The sequence below is a fragment of the Microcebus murinus genome, chromosome 5 (assembly GCF_040939455.1).
Source record: "Microcebus murinus isolate Inina chromosome 5, M.murinus_Inina_mat1.0, whole genome shotgun sequence".
NCBI lineage: Eukaryota > Metazoa > Chordata > Mammalia > Primates > Cheirogaleidae > Microcebus > Microcebus murinus.
The window spans coordinates 20,210,957-20,233,259 of NC_134108.1; the positions used below are offsets into that span (position 1 = coordinate 20,210,957).

The 22,303-nt window shown below is 39.1% G+C and overlaps 1 protein-coding gene across 7 annotated transcripts in view; it reads right to left on the bottom strand.

Moving 5' to 3' along the window:
- STX11 (syntaxin 11) overlaps positions 1-22,303 on the bottom strand; it is a 37,405-nt gene that overhangs the window by 4,034 nt on the left and 11,068 nt on the right. Inside the window, exon 2 of one of the 7 annotated variants that reach the window (XM_012756808.3) lies at positions 10,344-10,417. The exons of 4 other annotated variants lie outside the window; for them this stretch is intronic. The gene's annotated coding sequence lies outside the window, so the exon portion shown is untranslated. Of the gene's footprint in view, positions 1-828; positions 866-10,343; positions 10,418-22,055; positions 22,162-22,303 lie in introns of those variants that run through there. 2 more of the 7 variants (XM_012756806.3, XM_012756810.3) reach the window with 2 other exon arrangements.

Here is a 22,303-nt window from a genome sequence, read left to right on the forward strand (position 1 = left end):
ATCAGGTTAATACCTTATGTTACCTGGGGAAAGTACGTTAGCCAGCTAGCTTGGAGTTGAGCTGTATCTATCTGTTTAAGTTAGTATCCAGTATGTTCTACTATGCAATAAGTGGATGGGATAGAATGGATACATTTCAATGAACAAGGCAAGAATAGGTGATAGGCGATGCCTTCCTTGCATCTTGGCCAAGTCTTATGAGGCACTTCAATGGAAGGTAATAAGTGGTTAAGAGACAGTGCCACACGCCAGGACACTAGGGATCATTTCTAGGTATCCTACTAATCCTAGACAGGTCCTATGCTCTGTATTGCTCTCCTAAAGTGATGAAAAGCTATTTGGGCAAATCATCTCATTTACCATATGACAAGCAAAGTGCAATTCAACCATATAGAAAATGGTCTTGGAAGATGTTCAGAGAAATCATTCTTCTCGAGACCTAACAACCATAAAGTCATAGGTACTCAATCAGGCAAAGAAAGACCTAAGCTCATCTGAAGGCCCAAGTCCATAATGTGGTAACGAAATGGGAAGGAAGGCTCCAGGGCATGTGGAGACTCCCTATAGAGATGTGGACCCAAAGGAGGTCTTTACCTTGCCTTCCTGCCCACCTTTCCTGGCTCAGCCCAGTCCCAGATGACTTGCTCACACTGACACAGAAGGTCTCTTTTCTGCCCAGGAGCAAGCATTAGGAAAACTACAACAGGAAGTCAATGAAGAGGGTGCAATTTCTAAGAAGATCTCAAAAAAAAAAAAAATTAAAAATATGTACCTTGCCAAAGTTATACTAAAAATATAGACATGGGCACAAAAAGAACATCAAAATACCTCAGTATCCAGTAGCTTGATTCTGTGCTATGAGATCCTAAAAAGAGAACTATGGTAAATGAGAAAGAAAATAATTAAACAATTCCATTGACTTTCCATCTCACTGTGATTAAAGGATAATCTAATAGGCTCTGGTAAATTGTATTCATAAGGTTGCTATAATAAATCTGGCTTTGATTCACATGGAGGTGAAGAATTCAAAAGAAAATTCACAACCAACTACCAGAAATCTGCTTCTGCTTTCTAATTTTCTTTTCAGGCATACATATAATCTATCCAGAAAACCAGATCCAATAGGGAAGGAAGGAGGAATTGCTTTATTGCTCACTTCTTTCAGTGAGCAGCAAAATTTTACATAACAGAAAACAAAGGAACAAAGGGATTATGGTAGCTTAGGGGCTCTCAGTCTTTAGAAGGCAACAGAATCGTCTGGAAAGATGCCCAGATCCCTAGAGTTTCTGATTCAGTAGGTTTAGAATGATCTCCAGGTGATTCTAATGCACACTCAAATTTGTGACCTATTCCATAGCTACCTATCATGGCAGCTTTTTTATTTATAAATATCATGCAGTTCTAAAGAACCTATAATAGTTCTCAGGTTGGGGGCAGTCTTGAGCAAACTATAGATAAGAAAAGAAAGGGTAGCTACTAGCCTCTCCCCAGTGGAAAGCCGGTGGCTTTCATGAGCACTGCCTCCTGGCTTTGGGGAATGGAGGCTAGATAAGAAATCAAGGTGAACTGAGAACTCATCCTCAGTCTGGTGAGACATAAAAGCAATCTATGGAGCTCAAAATGTAGATTAACCAACAATGTTAGAAATAGTTTATTCCAAACCTTTCATTTTAGAATGGAAAATTATAATAGGTGCAGGCACTGACAGAGAAGGAGTATGAACAACATTGAACATTGAGCTTTACTGTTATGAGGCACCCTCAGGCACATGAATAAATTCTCTACAGCATTCACAGTGAACAAGGAAGGATGACATAATATTCTATTAGTTAAATATGCTGGCCATTGGGACCTAGATCCTGTTGTAAAGAGCCTACCATATCTGGCATATAAAATCTTAAAATTTTCTGTCATAACAAGAAGGAACGATTCAGAAAGCAGCTTTCTAACTACCTCAGAAGACTAATGAATGGGCGTGATAGTTACATAAATAACCAGTACAATGGGTGCCACAAACAACAACCATGAGAGCCATTGCTCCCAACTAGCCTGGGAACCATTTATGAACACAACATAGAGCCATATTTCTGATCATAAAAGAGAGGCTTTGTGCCTACTGTAAGAGGAACAAGAAAAAGTTGTTTGTACAAAAGTTTAACTTTTCCTTGAACAAGAAAAAGTTGTTTGTACAAACAAAAAGTTGTTTATACATGGGCTGAGTTATGTACCTCCACTGGTAGCCCCCAAGTTCGTATGTGGAAGCTCCAACCCTAGTACCTTAGAATGTGACTGTATCTGGACTTAAGGTTTTTAAAGGGGTATTAAATTAAAATGAAGTATTTAGAGTGGGCCATAGTCCAATATGACTGGTGTCTTTATAAGAAGAGGAAATCTGGACACAGACATGTGCACGCACAGAGGAAAGACCATGTGAGGACTGAGGGGAAAGGTACCACGTGCAAGCCAAGGAGAGAAGACTCAGAAGAACCCTAACCCTGCTGACACCTTGATCTTGGGCTTCCAGCCTCCAAAACTGTGAGAAATAAATTCTCTTGTTCAAGCCACCCAGCCCGTGGTATTTTGTTATGGCAGACTACTACATGTATTAAGCAGATTTTGCCTAGTATCAAGAAACAAAACCTTTCCCTGTTTCACAGCAATACATTAAGGTATGTTTTACAAGTTGTGAGAAACTTCAGACACAGGAATGCACAATGCAGAGCAGCGCAAGGCACAAGGCAAGTCAGGTGAGGTTTACTGTAGAGGTCACCCTGGAGATTTCTGGAGGGAAACAAATCCAAAAGCATGCAAGGACATTCTTGTCTGTATTTATGACAATGAAATGTTTTAGACTTTATTCTGTTTTGACGTGAGTTCAAAATGTTTATCACTCTGGTTTCAATAGGAACTAAAGTACATGTTTGAACACACACACACTTTGCATACGGTATTCAGCTATTAGTGAAGCAGAAATGATCTTGCCCCTAGGATATACACTCCAAATGAGGACTTCTGCGCAGTACTCATGTTCTGATTTTCAGATCCTATGATATATATCTCCTATGTCCTGATTTCATACCAATTTTTAAAGTACTGTCAAAAGAAAAGGATGATTACAAATCAGGAACTCCATGACTGGTTCACATGGTGCCTTGGTGAGCCTTTGCGTTGGGCTCATATAATGTCTTTGTGAAAACTAGAAAAGGGCCCACCTCCCCTGGCAGATGCAGCCCGGTCCCCGGGCAAACAGCCTGCTGAGCCGAGCCCAGACGGATCCAGCCCTCTCGTCCTCGATGAGGCCACAACCCGCACAGTCCCGTGGGGTCACCCCGGGTACACCTTCCCGACCACCTTGTCCAGCCCTCCTGCCCACCCTCCCCACCGCCACAGTCACCTGCCAGGGGCCAGAAATTCCACAGGGACGGTGTCGCAGTGATTTAGCCATTCCTTTCTAGCATACACCGTAGTAACACAACCCTTAAAAGACAACGCGTGTACTTTTCCCAACAGGAGTGAAACTCTGAGCTCTATTAAACGACACACCTAAGAGGGAAAAATCGTTCTTTCAACTTCTAAAAATTATAGGCCAAAATAAAAAAAGTTCCTGCAAGTTCTTATATTCTGGCTGCTCTAAAGTTAATTAAAAAACAACAACCACAAATTTGTGTTAGACCTTGAAGTGCACTGGGCAGGAACACATTGGATGTTTTCTGAGGGCTCATTCAAAACACGATGTGAGAGTTCGAAGTGTGTTAATCGAGATGGATGATAATTATAAATGTCTGAGGCTAGAAGAAATAATTTAAAATGTCTCTTGTTTTCTCTTTCCTCTAAAGCAAAAAGCAGGACGGAGTTATTCAAAGTATTTTGGGGGAGTCTAATTTGAAAAAGCATTCTGTCCTTTTTAATCACTCTGCTCATTTGAGGCCCCAGACACTTTCACTTTTTAGTTCCTTCGATCACAATTTTCTACCAGTGTGATTGTTATTTTGTTATATAAAATATAAATATAATATTAACACATTAATATTATATTAATAATAAACATAATATAATATAAATATAATATAAATTGTTATATTGTTATATAAAAGAGCCTGTTCATGGCTCTTTTTTTTTTAATGGAGCGTCTGTTTTTGATATCCTTTCCCTATCTCATCATCATATGTTAGAGGTGCATGGGGGAGGCAGCCTGTCTTTTTGGTTCATTGTCCCAGGAGCAAGAGGATCAGCGTCTGAGGAGGTGGATCTGCGAAGCTTCACCTGTACCCAGATGTGATGCAGATCAGGTATAAGCCTCCCGACTTAGGGGCTAATGCCATAATTAGATGAGACACACCGGGGCATCCCAGGATGGAGGATAGCATTATTTTTCTTGCAAGAGAAATGTGAATGATTTCAGAGACAGACCATACTCGATTGCAATAAATGCCAACAAATTCTCAGCAGTACCCCCCTATCAAGTAGTGGCATGGATGTCTCTATCCTTTTCATCTGGGCTTGGCCATGACACTTGCTTTGACCAAGAATACGGTAGAAAATATGAAAGCAAGAAGAGACTTGAATGCCCCTAGCACATTAGGGCTTATCCTCTCTGGAAACACTGAAACCATTATGTGAGGTCATCCTCACTTGATCTTAGCCAAAAGGATGAGAAGCGATTGTTACATGAAGTCATCCTCTAGCCTCCTGGAGGACGAAGGCCACTTGGAGAGAGACGCTAGACCCCAGCTGCCCCACCAATATAACCGCATGACTGAGCCTCACTGACCCCAGAGGAAGAACCACCAGTGCTCACTACCTGCCACGTGCAGTTGCAGAGGGTTCACACGGATTATCTCATTCAGTCCTTGCAGCCATAAGAAACAAATTGTCATTTGGGGGTGGTTTGTTATACTGCAAAGCTACCTGACACGCTCCTCTTTGGGTTTCTTTGTGCCCCTTAAGGAGTAAGTATTCTTCTTTAAAGAAGACCTAGAAGGCTGACATGAATCAAGATAAATCGTAATTTCTGGAAAGTAAATTCTCATGCATTTACAAACAAAAGTTTATTGCTATGATTTTAAAATACAAACATAATCAATATGTACCAAATAATTATCCTGATGATGTATTTCACCTACTTGATGATTGTGGCCTATATTATATATCTTGATTTTAATTTGGCATACATTTATGACATTCTATTCCTATTGTATGCAAAAGTTAATCTAAAAAGCACACATTTTAAAAAGCATGTTTTTTTACACATGCTTGAAGGCAGCCTTTGTTTTTCTTTTGAGGATTGTGGTCATAATTAGGGTGAGAAGGAAGTAAAAAGAAACTAAAAAAAGATTATCTCACATACAAGCAGAATCCACAAAGAGGCTCTGCGCAAGCTGTTTGCTAACTCACTGTGTTGAACAGGAGTCCTTGGGCAGTCAGTCCCAGGACAGTACAAAGATAGCTTAAACCTTGGCTGAGTTTCAGTCTGATAAGAGGTTTTGAGAACTCGAAGAGCCAGTTTTGAAATGGAGGTGGATAGTTTTAAGTGTATCACAAGTCTATCATTCAGATCACCAAAATAAATAGCAGGCAGGCTCTGTGGGACTTCCCAATCAACATGACTCTGTTGCCACATCCCACACCTTCCTCTGAATTGAAAGATTGCACCAGAGAAGTTTCTTGCCACCACACTAAAATGAACAAAATTTAGTGGGATGGAAGGAACGAGGTTTCTAAGGAATGTCAGAAATTAATTATGGCCTTACTAGCCCTTTGCAATATTAAAGCCAATCAGAATACTTCTTTTCAGGGTTGTAGGATCTACTGAGAAGTCCACATCTACTCAGGGTAGCATAGGAGAGTGGCTAAGTGTTCAGCCTGGGCAGACATATGGAGACACATTCAGATGCCACCTCAGCCACTACTGGGCCTTGCCTGGACTTCCTACTTATTTGGGAATTCTCAGCAGTTAGAGAGGGCAATTCCTAACAGATGAGTGCTTTTCAAGCCTCTGCTATATCACATATCTTTATAAGCCACCTTCTCTGTAACTGGTCTTCCCTATGTATAAAACCCTACCTCCTAGGATGGCTTATGTGAGGTAAGCCATGTGAAGCTCTTAGACCAGCACCTGGCAGAGAGTAAACACTCTATATGTGCTACCTGTTGTCATGTAGTCATGTTATTTTAATTCCCTCAAATAAGTAATATAGATTCAGTAACTATTTGTATAAATAGTGCATTTGCTAATGCACTACTAACAGTTTATTTCTCATCTCATCTATGATCATAAGTGAACACTAATTATGACCTGAAGAAACAGGAATAAGCGGTAGTTCTATGCTGATAAACAGAAGTTAATTTTAAAAAAAGAGAAAAACACTGCATAAAGCTAAAATCGACCATCTCAATTGTATTGAACGAGTAGAACCATAGGCCTTGAAGTGAATCCATGCCACTTAACAGTATCCTGATCACGAAACAAGCAAAGATCTGTCGCAATGAATTGAAAATGGAAGGAAATGGAATATTCAACAGACTGCTTGCAGAAATTTAAGAAAAGACACAGCATTCAATTTTTCAAGATTTGTGGTGATGAAGCATCTGCTGATCACACAGCAGCAAAGAGATTCATTGATGAGTCTGCCAAGGTCACTGCTGATGAAAGTCTGACACAAGAACAAGTCCATAATGCTGATGAAACATCACTGTCTTGGCATTGTTGTCCCAGAAAGACACTGACTGCAGCTGATGAGACAGCCCCTTCAGGAATTAAGGATGCCAAGGACAGAATAACTACGCAGGGATGAGCTAATGCAGCAGGCACGCGTAAGTGCAAACTTGCTGTGACAGGCAAAAGCTTGTATCCTCACCGTTTTCAAAGGAAAAAAGTCTTACTAGTCCATTATTATGCTAACAAAAAGGCATAAATCACTGGGGACTTCTTTTCTGATTGGTTTCACAAACACTTTGTGCCAGTGGCTCATGCTCACTGCAAGGAAGCTAGACCGAATCACAACTGCAAGATATTGTTATTCCTTGACATCTGTTCTGCTCATCCTCCAGCTGAAATTCTTATCAAAAATAATGTTTATGCCATGTACGTTCCCCCTAACATGACTTCATTAATTCATCCATGTGTGCAGGGCAGCCTTAGATCAATCAGGAGTAAATATAAAAATACTTTCTTGAACATGCTAGCAGCAGTGAACAGAAGCATGGGTGTGGAAGGTTTCCGAAAGGAGTTCAGCATGAAGGATGCCATATATGCCATTGCTAATGCTTGGAACACAGTGACGAAAGACACAGTTGTGCATAGCCTGGCACAACCTCCGGCCTGCAACTATGTTCAGTGATGATGATAAACAGGGTGGTTACTTTGAAGGATTCCGTATGTCAAGCAAGAAAAAAATGATTATCTGGCCCCCTTTACATATGCAAAAAAAAAAATAGCTTCAGAGTCCATCAGTAAGCTGAGGAAGTAAATATTGAACAAGTTTTCAACATGATACTTACGAAGAAGTTCAATGGATGTGCAATGAATTAAAAATGTTACTCTGTTACCAAAGGAAAACCTAGCCACTAACTTTACGAACACTAAGTCTTGAAAATATCCATCCTTAGACCGGCTTAGGCTCTTCAGGATTCATTCACAGTCTCTGGGATGTGTGGAATTGGGGTAGCCACCAAGAAATTCTTAAACATGAAAGGACAGAATTTCCCTTCTATTTCCAAGTTGCCCCCCCTTTTTTTTGAGACAGAGTATCGCTCTGTCACCCTGTGTAGAGTGCAGTGGCATCAGCCTAGCTCACTGCAACCTCAAACTCCTGAGCTCAAGCAATCCTCCCACCTCAGCCTCCTAGAGTGGTAGGATTACAGGCATAAGCCACCACCGCCGTATTTTTTTAACCTGATTTCATCTGCACAAAAATTTTGTTGGTGGAAAGTACAGTGTGACTTGTACTTGTGCCCTTGGTCCTGCCCCCCTGAGGGATGCTCCTGGAAAGAAGAAACTCCAGAAAACTCCTATGGTTTACCAGGGATATGGGATATATTTCACAGTGGCAGGATCAGTTCTTTGGGATGCTGTCTCTTAAGTAATCACAACCTTCTACTGTATTAATATAAAAGAACCTGGAAGAATATGTATCATATTTTTATATTATTTTATAGTTACTATATATAGTTGTATTCTTTTTTTTTTTTTATTTTTAGCCTAAAATATGGTGTTCAAATTTTTTTTTTTTTTTTTTGAGACAGAGTCTCACTTTGTTGCCCAGGCTAGAGTGAGTGCCGTGGCGTCAGCCTGGCTCACAGCAACCTCAATCTCTGGGGCTCAGCAATCCTACTGCCTCAGCCTCCCGAGTAGCTGGGACTACAGGCATGCGCCACCATGCCCGGCTAATTTTTTGTATATATATTTTTTAGTTGGTCAATTAATTTATTTCTATTTTTGGTAGAGACGGGGTCTCGCTTAGGCTGGTTTCGAACTCCTGACCTTGAGCAATCCGCCCGCCTCGGCCTCCCAAAGTGCTAGGATTACAGGTATAGTTGTATTCTTTATAGTTACTATATATAGTTGTATTCCATGATGGAAATTTTTCACTTTTAATATAAGACAATTCTGTATTATATCAATTATTATTACAAGTTAAGTATCCCTTATCCAAAATGCTTGGGACCAGAAATGTACTGGATATCATATTTTTTTCAGATTTTTAAATATTTACATATACATAATGAGATATCTTGGGATGTAATCCAAGTCTAAACACGAAATGTATTTATATTTCATATATACTTTATATACATAGCTTGAAGGTAATTGTATGCAATATTTTCAATATTATTGTACATGAAAAAAATATATTGACCCATCAGAGAGCAAAGGTTTCATAAAGGTGTCAACTATGACACAAAGATATAATAGCTTAGTGTTTAAATAAGGGTGTAAAGTCAGATGAACCTGTATTGGACTCCCAGCTCTGAGCCAATTAGAATAAAACTATTGGGCCGGCCACAGTGGCTCACACCTGTAATCCTAATACTCTAGGAGGCCGAGGTGGGAGAATAGCTCAAGGTCAGGAGTTCGAAACCAGCCTGAGCAAGAGTGAGACCCCAATCTCTACGAAAAACAGAAAGAAATTAATTGGCCAACTAAAAATATATAGAAAAAATTAGCTGGGCATGGTGGTGCATGCCTGTAGTCCCAGATATCAGGAGGATAAGGCAGCAGGATTGCTTGAGCCCAGGAGATTGAGGTTGCTGTGAGCTAGGCTGACACCATGACACTCACTGTAGCCTGGGCAACAAAGTGAGACTCTGTCTCAAAAAAAAAAAAAAAAAAAAAAAAAAAAAAAAATATATATATATATATATATATATATATATATATATATATATGAAGAATAAAACTATCAACTTCAAGAGGTATTTACACAGTACCTGACACACAGTGAATAAATTCTCAACAAATGCAGGCCTTTTCTTAGACAACACTTACGTTTTCACTCATGTTGGTACACTTTGTAAATGATAGTTGAGTAATTTACTTTTTACTTACTGCCCTTAATGTGTCCTCACTTAAAGAATCTCCCTCATGGCATGCCATCTTATCCTGCCTTCCTTTTTGATGACAATTAGCGATGTCCCTATTCTTCCTCATCCCCTATACAAATTCAAACTTTCCCACCTCTAGATCACATGCTTCTGAGTAAAAAGATAAAAAGAAAAGAAAAATAAAATTAATAAAAGTGAAAAAAAAAAACTTTCCTACCTAAACATCCCAGTCTTGTGTTCCATTCTCTATGTTTTAAGGCAGTAAATAGCTATTTTGGTAAATATATCCACTCATATGTGCCAAGAGCTTCATATACTATTCTAGCCAGAAAACACATTTGTATTTTTAAAGATGCCTTCTATATTCTAGGTAAAATGATCAATTGAACATTACTTTTGCTCCCTTTCAAAACCCCACTAAATGAACACTCTTTTTAAAATTTCAATATAATTAGAGGGTACAATTGTAGTTTTGTCATATGGACATACTGTATAGTGGTGAGGTTTTTAATGTATCCATCACCTGAATAGTATATATTGTACCACACAGGTAATTTTTCATCCCTCACCCCCCTCCTGCCCTCCCACTGATAGAGTCTCCAACATCCATTATTCCACTCTATATTACCATGCATATCTATAGTTCAGCTCCCAATTACAAGTGAAAACGTACAATATTTGATTTTCCATTCCTGAGTTAGTTCACTTAGGATAATGGCCTCCAGTTCCACCAAGTTTCTGCAAAAGACATTATTTCCCTCTTATTTATGGCTGAGTCATATTCCATGATGTATACATACCACATTTTCTTTATACACTCATCAGTTGGTGGACACTTAGGTTGATTCCACATCTTTGCTTTTGGTGAATTGTGCTGCAATAAACATATAAGTGCAGGTATGTTTTTGATATAATGACATCTTTTCCTTTGGGGAGATACCCAGTCCCACTAAAGGAACTTTCTAAAAGGCATAAGCCAATCAGAATAAAGAAAAGGAGAGAAGAGAGTGGCAACACAATTGAGGAAGCTGTAAAGCAAATGGATAAATGATAACTGGTCTAGAAGATTTAAGGAAGTTGAATCCTCAGCTAATAGTGGAGAAGGCCAAGAAGCAACCTAAGTAAGTTACACCATAAAATAAATACCCAAAGGCTCAGAAATCAGAATTAAAGGCTGAGTACCTATGGGAAAGGGGGTGATGGTAGGGTAACAACAAATTGGATTTGGCTAGAAGCTTTCTTAAGAAGTGGGAATATCCTCTATTTTCTGTCCCACCCTGGCAGGAGAGTAGACAGATTAGACTGTGAACAGGGTAAAAGAGATCTAGACTTGGGTAGAGGTACCAACTGAAAAAAGGGAGTAGTAAGTAAATGTTTTCACTCAAAATGTTGGACCTCCAAGCCCTCTTCCTTCGCCTACTTTCCAGCACACTGACCTATATCCTAAAGGCAGGAAATGGAAAGATCCTTTTCTATAAAGGAAAAAGAAATTAAAAAGAGGTGAAAAATAGAGTGAACAAATTTAGAGGTCTAGTGCCTTACACTCAAATTCCAAATAATAGGAATTCCAGAGAGAGGTCATCTTATATGTTTATAGGGATGGAGAAGAGAGAAAAACAGTTCATGCACAGAGTATTCAGAGTCAAAATGCCTTTGGACTTATAAACAGCAACACAGGAAACAAAAAAACAGTGGAATGATGCCTTTAAATGTTTGAGGAGAATGTATTTCCAACCCAGAATTCTATACCTAGTCAAGATACCAGTCAACTGTGAAGGGGGAATAAAGATCTTTTCAGATACACAAAGTCTCAAAAACTTTTACTTCCCATGTTCTTTCTCAAGAAGTGACTGGAGAATGTTTTCTGGCAAAACAAGAAAGTGAAGCAAAACATATTTAGAGTACAGAATCCTAACATGAGGTCCAACAGAGGAGAGAGGCAAGGGCATCTCAGGATGCTGGCAGAGGAAAGTCTAAGATAATAGCTGTGGCCTTGACTGAAAAGATCAACTGTCTGGATTAAGTGAGTAGACTGCAGGAGAGATTTCTGCAGGAAGATGAAACTGATAGAATTCCTGATGGGACAAAATTTCTTGAAAGGAAATTTAGACAATTTGAGGTTGAATCGGTTATAAGTATAAAGAAAAAGTAAGCTAACAAAAAATTCTAGATAATTAACTTCCAGGCAAGCAAAAGAATATTGTATAGTTACAAGAAAGTAATCATGGCACAATACATGGCTCAGCTGTGATGAGCATTTTTGTAATCATAAAAATGCAATAACTGAATATTGATTTGACTTAAATTATGATTCAGTTGTATTGGAGGCATGAGAGGACAGGAAGGGCGTGTGTCTTGTGCAGAAAGAAATAAAAAGCAGCTGCATTTTTCCACATGGAGAATTCAATAGATAATGCCTGAAATTTAAGAATGAAGAAACAGGAATAAGGGTGTGTTATTATAAGAAGATAAACACCAAAGAATCAGCAGAAGTGGCTGAAAGTGGTTGCCTTTGGTGAGGTGGAAATGAGGAAGAGAGGGAGCTGACTTTTTTCCATCAGACTGTCATATTTTTTATCTCACCACATTGATCTCATTTTTCATTTTTTAAGTTGATACTTAATTGTACATATTTATGGGGTACATGTGACATTTTGATACATGCATATAGTATGTAACGATCAAATCAGGGTATTTAGGATATCCATCACTTCAAACATGTATCATTTCTTTGTGTTGAACATTTCAAATATTTTCTTCTAGCTGGTTTTAAATATTCAATAAATTACTGTTAACAATAATCACCCTACTGTGCTATCCAATACTCATTTTTTTTCTCTATATATGTTTGTACCCATTAACAAACCTCTCTTCATCCCACCTGCTGCCCTTCCTGGCCTCTGGTAATCGTCATTCCACTCTCTATCTCCATGAGATCAACTTTTTTAGCTCCCACCTATGAGTGAGAACATGCATTATTTGTCTTTCTGTGCCTGGCTTATTTCACTAAACGTTTTATAGAATGAATTGACTCTTTAATTATGTACATGTAAGTATGATAAAACTAAAAAATAGAAAAAGAAAGAAATAAGAACAAAAACAATCTTTCTGGAAATCCAAAATACTGATCAAAGGTATACTGCTGTGAATTTTGGCTTGGGGTGACTAAGAACTCTTCAGGAACTCTCCATCTAGCCTGCTTAATTCTGTTTCTCACATTAATGTCTCTTTACAGATTTCACTTCAACTGGCTAGCAAAAATTTAATTCTCTCTAATCCTTACACAAACTCCACAATATGCCTCAAGGACAAAGGATTAAAAATGAAAAATCAAGGCCGGGCGCGGTGGCTCACGACTGTAATCCTAGCTCTCTGGGAGGCCGAGGCGGGCGGATTGCTCGAGGTAGGGAGTTCGAAACCAGCCTGAGCAAGAGCGAGACCCCGTCTCTACTATAAATAGAAAGAAACTAATTGGCCAACTAATATACATATAGAAAAAATTAGCCGGGCATGGTGGCTCATGCCTGTAGTCCCAGCTACTTGGGAGGCTGAGACAGAAGGACCGCTTGAGCCCAGGAGTTTGAGGTTGCTGTGAGCTAGGCTGACGCCACGGCACTCACTCTAGCCTAGGCAACAAAGTGAGACTCTGTCTCAAAAAAAAAAAACAATAAAAAACAAAAAAATGAAAAATCAGTAACAGAAACACTAATAGGAAATAAAGCTGAATATCAGTACTTTGGGGAAATGATAACTTTCTATAAGATTTGAGGCTGTGGAAAAAATCTCAAAGAAAAATATAACCAAATTTGACTATATAAAGTTTGAAATCTCTGTGCAAAAAAAAATAATAATATATTAAGAGATTCAAAGAAAATATTTGCACCAAAATAGACATTATATAGATATAACAATCACTATTGTGTGAAGAGACAATCCCAACTGGTAAGAAAGTAACATGACAATAAAATACTGGGCAAAATATATAGAAATGAAATGATATTCATTATTTGTTATTTACCAAACAAATATAAATTTAAAATAAGATACTAGTGTAAACTTACTAACTTAGCCAAAATTGAGGAAATAGATCAGACACAAGGTTTGTCTGTGCTTTAGTTACTAGGACTAGATAGAAAGAATGAAAATGAAAATATCTGTTGTGTTTATACTGCTGTTAGCAGATGTGGGTGCAGGTATCTGGATGTCAACAAAATGGAGAAATGTCGCTAGCACTTGAAGCTTTTGCAAAGGGAAGTTAATAACTCAAGAAACTTCCAATTAAACACCAAAAAAAAAAAAAAAAGCTAACTAAACAGGATTTTCCTCTACCAACTGTTAATCTTTTCAGATGAAGTGATACTATTATAAATTTGATTCCTTAAAGAATAAGTTTTATCTTCTAAAGAGACCATTTTCAAAAAGAAAACATTCTATTTCACTACCATAGCTTTGTATTAAAAATGCAAATTTTTAATGGAAATATAAAATGGAACTAATTTACAATTAATAAAGTGTTCAACTGGATTCGCAGTGATTAAACGCATTACCTACACTTCAGCAGTGAATCAAGTTCAATCTATACAAAATAGAAAGTGTAAGAACAATTATTTCCTTACCATTCATATGCTCTGTTTATATAATATTCACAGTAAAAATATAACAAAAAATTAGACATAAATTAAGTTATACTTGAAATAAACCAAGGACTATGCCAAAGGATGGGAGGAAAGATGTGAGACTACATGGCAAATAGTCATCATGGGACATCACATGTCCATTCACTTAAAGTCATACTTCAAGCCTGAGCTATATTTTCACTTGTATTATGGTTTTTAATTCCATGTTTTGGTATCAGTGTTGACAAGATGCTGGAAGGTGAGGATGTGTTCAAGTTGACTTAAATGGGACACAGCATAACATTACAGACCTCCATCTAGTAAGTGCTGCTTCATGGTGACTTAATCTTTCCTTTCCTGCAATCAGCCAAATGGGTGGCATTCTTAATTAAAGTATTCAGAGATTAAATATGCCCATGTTACCATTTGGCATATTTCCTTTTGTGACGTCAGGTTAAACAATAAATAGGTTTTTACTAGAGAACCAATCAGATTACTTTCTCGACCCAAGATTTGCCTGTTGATTCTGATGTTAAACTTAAGGTCATTTACTTATTTAATATAATAAATGTAAATACATTGCAGCAGAAGAGCTGCAAAGATTTAAGGTTTTAAAAAATCAAGAAGTCACACTCCCTGCCCTAAGCTTACAATTTATGGGGAGAATTAAGCAAGCACACACAAAAAAATAAGAGAACAAGAACTGGCCAGAAAAGGAGAAAAGGAGAAAAGGACCCGCATGAGCTGCTCAGCTGGGTGGAGCTGCAAATTGCAACACCAGGGCTGTGACCTCTTCACCCAAGCGTTGGGTGAACTGGGAAGATGAGAACTGAAGAGACACAGACAGACCTCTGAGGAAATGAGTTTCGCTCACTGTCTCCTACAACAAAACCCAAAGACAAGTCTGTCACACTCGTAGGCCATGATATTGAGATCCTTAAAATTAACTTTTAAAAATCTATAAGATAAGTTCATGATTTTCAGAGCTTGGTGATTATTTTCTTCCACTGTATGTCACACATTAAAATATTAACAAATTAACTTCTTTCTAACAATGGCACATTCAATGAGACACACAGAAAATTCCTTCTCTGTCCCTTGCTCTCTTGTTTTACTCATTAAATGATGGAGTTTATGAGTTTCTTAAGGTAAAAAAAAAAAAATGGAGTCATTCTCTTGTCATCTGTTTGCCAGCATGTGTGCTCACATACCGGACACACACACACACACACACACACACACACACACACAGAGGGATTGGTTAATTTTGACTTCGATAGACCAAAAGGTTTTCCTTTTTTGTTAAAAAGTGGCCCCTGCCTTGTAACTAAAGCCAGTTTCATAAGTTCTATTTTGATATAAATTATGTTTCATGAGAATGGGACACATTCTTTGATCTTAGACTAGGCTGGATTTCCAGCTCTATAATGTCATACTTTCCAGTACTTCCTTTTCCCTAATACTCACCATACTCTATTGCTAATTATTTTATAACATATTCTACTCTTAATTCTTTATCTTCTCTTCTGGCCCCTAAGCTCCATGGGGTCAGGCCTGTACCTGCTGTGTTTGCAATATACCTCAGAGCATCCAGCATATAGGACAGCCTTAATAAATATTTTTTGAATAAGTATGCTTCCCAGAATGGTTACTTTTTTCAGTCATTCTTGATGAGTCTAGGTCTCTTGTACAAAAGACGAAAAAGTCCTTGCCCTCACAGGCTGGCAGGGAGAATAATGATGATAAATGCAATGATACAGGAATGTATGGCCGCTCAGTGAGAGCTCAGTGGAGGATGCCGAACTCAATCTGGGTGAAGGGAAGGGAAGGCTTTATAGAGAAGGTGGTGTCCGAGCTGATTCTAAATGGTTTCGCAGGAATTAGCTCAGCAGGGAGAAAGGAAAGGGAACCCAGGCACAGAAAACCTGAGTGAAGGTACAAAGCACAGAAGGTGTAGGAACCACAGCAATCTGACGTTGCAGGAGTGAATAAAACATCAAGATGTCCTAGGAATTTATCAGATTATTCTTTAGGTGACTAATAATTCCTGCAAGGACCTGACTCAAAATTGGTAAGCCTAAAAGTGATTTTCCCCATGACGAGAAAAATTATTGCCTATTTCTATGAATCAGATCATATATTTTCTTGCATTTATGAATATGTAACCTTCTTACCAAAGTTATTCTCATCCTATTAGATGATCGTTAAAGTTTTATGATAGCACCTCAAAGCTTCATCTGGCATAAGATTTTCTAAAACCTTATTATTCCCCTAGAAAGTTTACTGATTCCTATTAAGTACACCAATTTGCCCTCCTCCATCTACGACTTTGGCATCTCTCACTCTCTGTCTTAGACAGTACAAGGACAAGCCAGAGACCTCTCTCCAGCAATCTTGGTCAGAAGCCAGCCGAGGAATTTGGGCGGTGTTCTCTCTTGGGATTTAAATAAAAACAAGAGAGGGCTCCCACTATACCAAGCCTGCTTGGACTAAGCCTCAGGTGGTCCTTTGTTGTCCCATGGTTCCCATGGCTTCTTGGTAATCTGAAAAATCCCAATAGGCTCGGTCACCTTCAAGGGCATAATGGTTTAGGACAATGTTTCCCCAAATTATATGATACGTATCTAAATCATCTGGGAAAGATGTGTTGAAAATGTTGACTCATGAGCTCTATTCCTGCATTCTGTTCTAATAGATCTAGAATGTGGCCCTGGGCTTTTTGTTCTCTTTTATTTTTGTTGTTTTTTTTTTTTTTTTTAAATATCCTCCAGAATTCTGATGCGTATAATCTACAGGCTACACACTGAGATTCACTGGATTGGTTAGGGGCCTTTCAAGGGCTTAAAAGAAAGAGTGATTGGGCAGAGAGAGACAAAGAAAGAAACTATAGCTTAAGAAAAATTGTTTAACATCAAACAATGCGAAAGCCTAGAGTTATAGCAAGGACTAGTATGTGTTCTGCTTTTGTTCTGGGTCTGGACAGCCACGGGTTGTGTTTTAGCCATGGATGCCAGAGTTCAGCCCTATTCCTCAGGCAGCACTACTGCACTCACCACGGCCCGCCCTCTTCTGATTCTTCCTCTGTGCCCCTAGTCTTCCCAGAGTCAAGGCTCCCCTGTCTTCTTGCTGTCTAGTCAGCTGTGCTAAATCCTTAAGGGCCTTGGACAAAATGCCAACTTTCTGGGCTCCACTCTGCAGGGTGGTGTTCTGTGTCAGAGAAACCCAAGCCAGGCCATGGCAGAGGAGAATGAACTCTTGGATGCACATATAGGAGATGACGTAGTGTCCAGGTCTTCTTCTGGATCAAGGCCCTCTCCCCCAGGTGCTGGAGAGGTTTGCTACCAAAGGCTCATAGCTCCAGAAAATGCCCTTGACTGAAAAGAGTTACTGCCCATATCCAGTGACTAGCTGATGTGGGCAGTATAGATGCCCAGCCCCCTTGCCTTAGCGGGGCAGAGCAGTTCTGAAGGACCACCCCAGCTCCAAAGTTCTTTGTCTTGAGGCTGCTGTTGTACTGCAGTTCAATTTCTCCCTCTGTGAAATCCTGTTTCTCTCTCTCTCTCTCTCTCTCTCTCTCTCTCTCTCTCTCTCTCTCTCTCTCTCTCTCTTTCTCTCCCCTCTCCATATGCTGTCCCTAGGACACTTCCCAATAAAAACTTCCTGTATGCACATCTCAGAGTCTATTTCCTGGGAATTGGCCTAAGACACCGAACTTGCCCCTTTCAGACAACTACTGACAGCAGAATGCAGCAGGCCTCTGCACCTGACTCCATGGGCAAACCTGTGGGGGTCACTTAATCACTCCAAGTGTTTCCGTCCTCATCTAGGAAATGTGAATATGGGCGACAATAACAATAATAATAATACTCATTATTTCTGTTCTTCCAGACTCTTATGAGAATTAAAATGAATAATATACATGAGTACTTTTTAAATAATAAGGAGCTAAATCATATTGTCAACTAAACATCATTATATGCTGGTTTACCACACAGTAATCAGGGAAGAGAGGAGGAGGAGGTGGAAAATGTAGTAAAATTATAGAATTCAAGCTTACACACTGTGTCCTACTTTATCTCAAATCAACAGATTTGTGTCATTAATCAACATAATGAGGTCCATAATAGAGAACTAGAAATGAAACCATGAGAAGAGATACGCATTGCTGCAATCCTAAAACTGAAACAGAAGGCAGAACAATGCTTATTCACTCTGTTTCCATGTGAAGATAGCAAGAGAGCAATTTCCACTATTCTGAACAGCTGAAATTCACATTATTACCCAATAAGTTATGCAAGGAGTAAGGGAACATCACTCTATATCTTTGAACAGGGAAACAAGTAAAACAGTTTCCCATATACAAAATGGGAAATACTTTTCTAGGAGACTTAGTATTTTCTAGATTACCCTGATCCACTAAAAATAAAAAAAAACCCACAAAATTAATTAAAAAATATAATTAATTAGCACAGGGAGAATAATTGAGAATTAACAATTCTAAAACTCTAATTCATACTAAAAATTACCAAATTATGAAGTCTTACAAAAAACTTGAATGAGACACACAAATAATATGTGGTATTCATAGACTCATAAAGAGTGGCCAACAAATGACTGATGGTTTTATTACCAGCAAATGTCACAGAATGGTTACAACTGGGAGGTACCTAAGAGACAAATGAACAGAGCCCTCAACTCTAGCAATTCTCTGCTCTCAGGGAAACCACGGTTGTATTGAAGAGGCAAGACAAACCCACATGAAATGTTAACCAAAACCCTTCCCTTTCTTGTCGTGTGAGCACCGAATGAATTACAGACAGGCGTATAGGAATTCAGACTAACAGGTAAAGGCATGGACTGGATCACCCTGGAAGGCTTCATGTTGCTCTCATCGAACAGACAACTATAAATATCAGGATTTCTCAATAAATCTGAAGATTTAATCCAAATCAGGCTGTGATGAATCATCAAACAGTGAGAATAGTTAAGAGTTGAAATTAGATTTGGGGTTGGGGGAACACATGGTTGTTGGTTAAAATATCTTTGTCAGGACCAAAGGAATCTATCTGGATGGATTTATGTGGATCTTTCTCCAAACAGAAAGGAAGATCTGAACCCAAGGTACTTGAATCATTTTGCCAAGCTAAAATCAAGAGGACAGAGGACACAGGAGGATCAAGTTGACTTAATAAGATTCTGGAAGTTAGAGGCAGGGAAGGCATCTGCTCAGGGTAAAACCAGAACAAAATAGGCCCAAGAAGGCCCACCGCAAGCCAAGAATGTAAGACCTGGAGTTGTTCTGTAATTGCCTGCATTTGTTAGTGATTTTTCCACAGTCTGACCCTGCTTTGCAGATTAATCCCTCCACTTGCCAACCTTTCTGCTTCTGTAGGGAAGATCTTGGCAACAGCATTGAGTTCATCTAAGAAACACAGAGAGCTAAGCATTCAGTGCTTAGGAAGGGTGGTAACCAAGGCAGCCCTGCAAATGCAATGGTTGAAGTTCTGGGAACCTTCAGACACTATGAGTCTGCATTGAAATGTTTAAATTCCCAGGAGAAAATGTCTTATTGGTCTAGGCTTATTCCTAGATCAAATCAGGTATCTCTTGGAGTGAAGGTAGAAGAACGGGGTGTCATGCAGCACACAGTAGGGCCACTAGTGGGGCTCATCCTATGTATTGAGTCTACTCTAACTCGAATTTACCACAAAGTCCAAGACACCATTCATTCATTTACTGAAACAGTATATCATAGCAGAGTGGTTCTGAATGTAAGCTCTAGAGCCAGGTGCTTGGGATCGATTCCTGGCTCTGTCAATTGCTAACACTGCACTTTCTTCACCTATCAAAGTAGTTAATTAGAGTACATGTCTTACAGGATTGCAGTGAGGAATAAAAAGGCTTAATCCACATAATGACCCTAGGCTAGTGCCTGGCACATAACAGGCACTCAAGAAATTTTAGCTATTATTATTCATTGGAAAAAAAATTTTTTTTTTAAGACAGAGTCTCACTTTGTTCCCTGGGCTAGAGTGCCATGGCGCCTGCCTAGCTCACAGCAACCTCAAACTCCGGGGCTCAAGGGATCCTTCTGCCTCAGCCTCCCGAGTAGCTGGGACTATAGGTATGTGCCACCATGCCTGGCTAATTTTTCTATATATATATTTTTAGTTGGCCAATTAATTTCTTACTATTTATGATAGAGATGGCGTCTCACTCTTGCTCAGGCTGGTTTCGAACTCCTGACCTTGAGTGATCCACCCGCCTCGGCCTCCCAGAGTGCTAGGATTACAGGCGTGAGCCACCATGCCCGGCCCATTTTAATGAACACTGATTATGTTTCAAGTATTGTGCAAGCTCCTCAGCATCCTTTAGCCCAAACCTACTCTTCCACTTAATAGGATATTCTTATCCTAGTCACTAACTAGAAATATGAGAGTCATCTTAAACTCTTTCCGCTTCCTCATTGCCCACTTCTAAATACAAATGTGACTGGGTTCTGTCTATTAAACATCTGTTTGGAAGTGATGGGCCTTGCTAAAAGGAAAAAAAAATCTATCAGCTCCTTTCCTCTTTTCCATACCTCTCTGTCACTGTTCCATTCAAGACTTCTTTAATGGTTCATCTCAAATATTCCAATAATCTCCATGGTGATTTTTAAGGCCAATGTCACTCTCATCTAATGTATTCTAAGTTTTTTAAATTCTGTTTTGTTTTTGTTGTTCTTTTAACATATCTCTGACAATATCATTCACTTGCTCAAAGGCCTCCATAGGATAAACCCACAGCTCCTACCTGGCCCATGGGCCTTTATGAACTGGCTCTGCCTGTCTGTCCAGACCCCTGCCCAGCCCTCACTCTGTGCGCACACTACACAGGCTGGAGCTTCCTGACCACACAGTGCTGTTTCACTTCTCTGTAAATGCTGTCCCTTCTACTGGGTCGCCCACCCCTCCAAATGCCTGACAGTTCCTCCTCCCACATTAAGGTTCATTATTTAATCAATAAATACTTCCTAACACTCATGAACCAAGCCTGTGCCAAGTTCAGGGAGTACAATGATGAACAGCATACTAGATCCTTTCTTTCTTATAGAAATAGTAAGTTTGGGGCTCTCAAGAAATAAAGTATGGAAATTAAGGGAAAGTTGTCTCCAATTGAGTATTATTTCCTTTACTAGTCAGATATCTTAGAGAATTAGGGAAATATACTCTGGCTTAATAAACTCTTTCTTTTTCTTTTTCTTTTTTTGAGACAGAAGACAGAGTCTCACTCTGTTGCCCGGGCTAGAGTGAGCGCCGTGGCATCAGCCTAGCTCACAGCAACCTCCAACTCCTGGGCTCAAGCAATCCTCCTGCCTCAGCCTCCAGAATAGCTGGGACTATAGGCATGTGCCACCATGCCTGGCTAATTTTTTCTATATATATTAGTTGGCCAATTAATTTCTTTCTATTTATAGTAGAGACGGGGTCTCGCTCTTGCTCAGGCTGGTTTTGAACTCCTGCCCTCGAGAATATACTCTTAATATACTCTGGCTTCAAGTCCAAAAGCACTTCAGCAGATTTCACTCCCAACAGTAAACTGTGATTTACTCATTTTGACTCACGCAGCTATAATGTGTTTAAAAAGATAGCTCGAACTATAAAAACAGTGATCAGAAAGTTGCTTCCATATGGTGTTATAAAGTTACAAATTATTAATTAGTCACACTATTTTTAAAAGGTATATAGTTAAAAGGTAAAATAGTTAAAAATGCCTGTGATTATCTAGGGGTGATAAGAGGTAGGCTGATTTTCACATGGTTATTAAATAATGGTTATTAAATAATATGAAATATGGTTAATTCAAGTGCTTTAAAAAATCCGTGCCTTCCTAATTAACATATTTTTAAATCACCTGTTGAATGAAGAATAGGCTTCCTACAAAGATGAGTAGATGACTAAACTCAAAACCTTCCTCCTTCTTCCAGCAATGATCTATCGGTCCATTCCAAATCCCAGATCTGCAGAAACATCAGTCATATTGGGTCAGAGACTCCACTCTGGACATACATTTACCCTAGCATCCATCTCATTATATTAGATTTTCCAGTGGATTTGCTGGCCTTTCTCACTAGTCTTTAAGGCCCTTGCAGGTAGGATCCA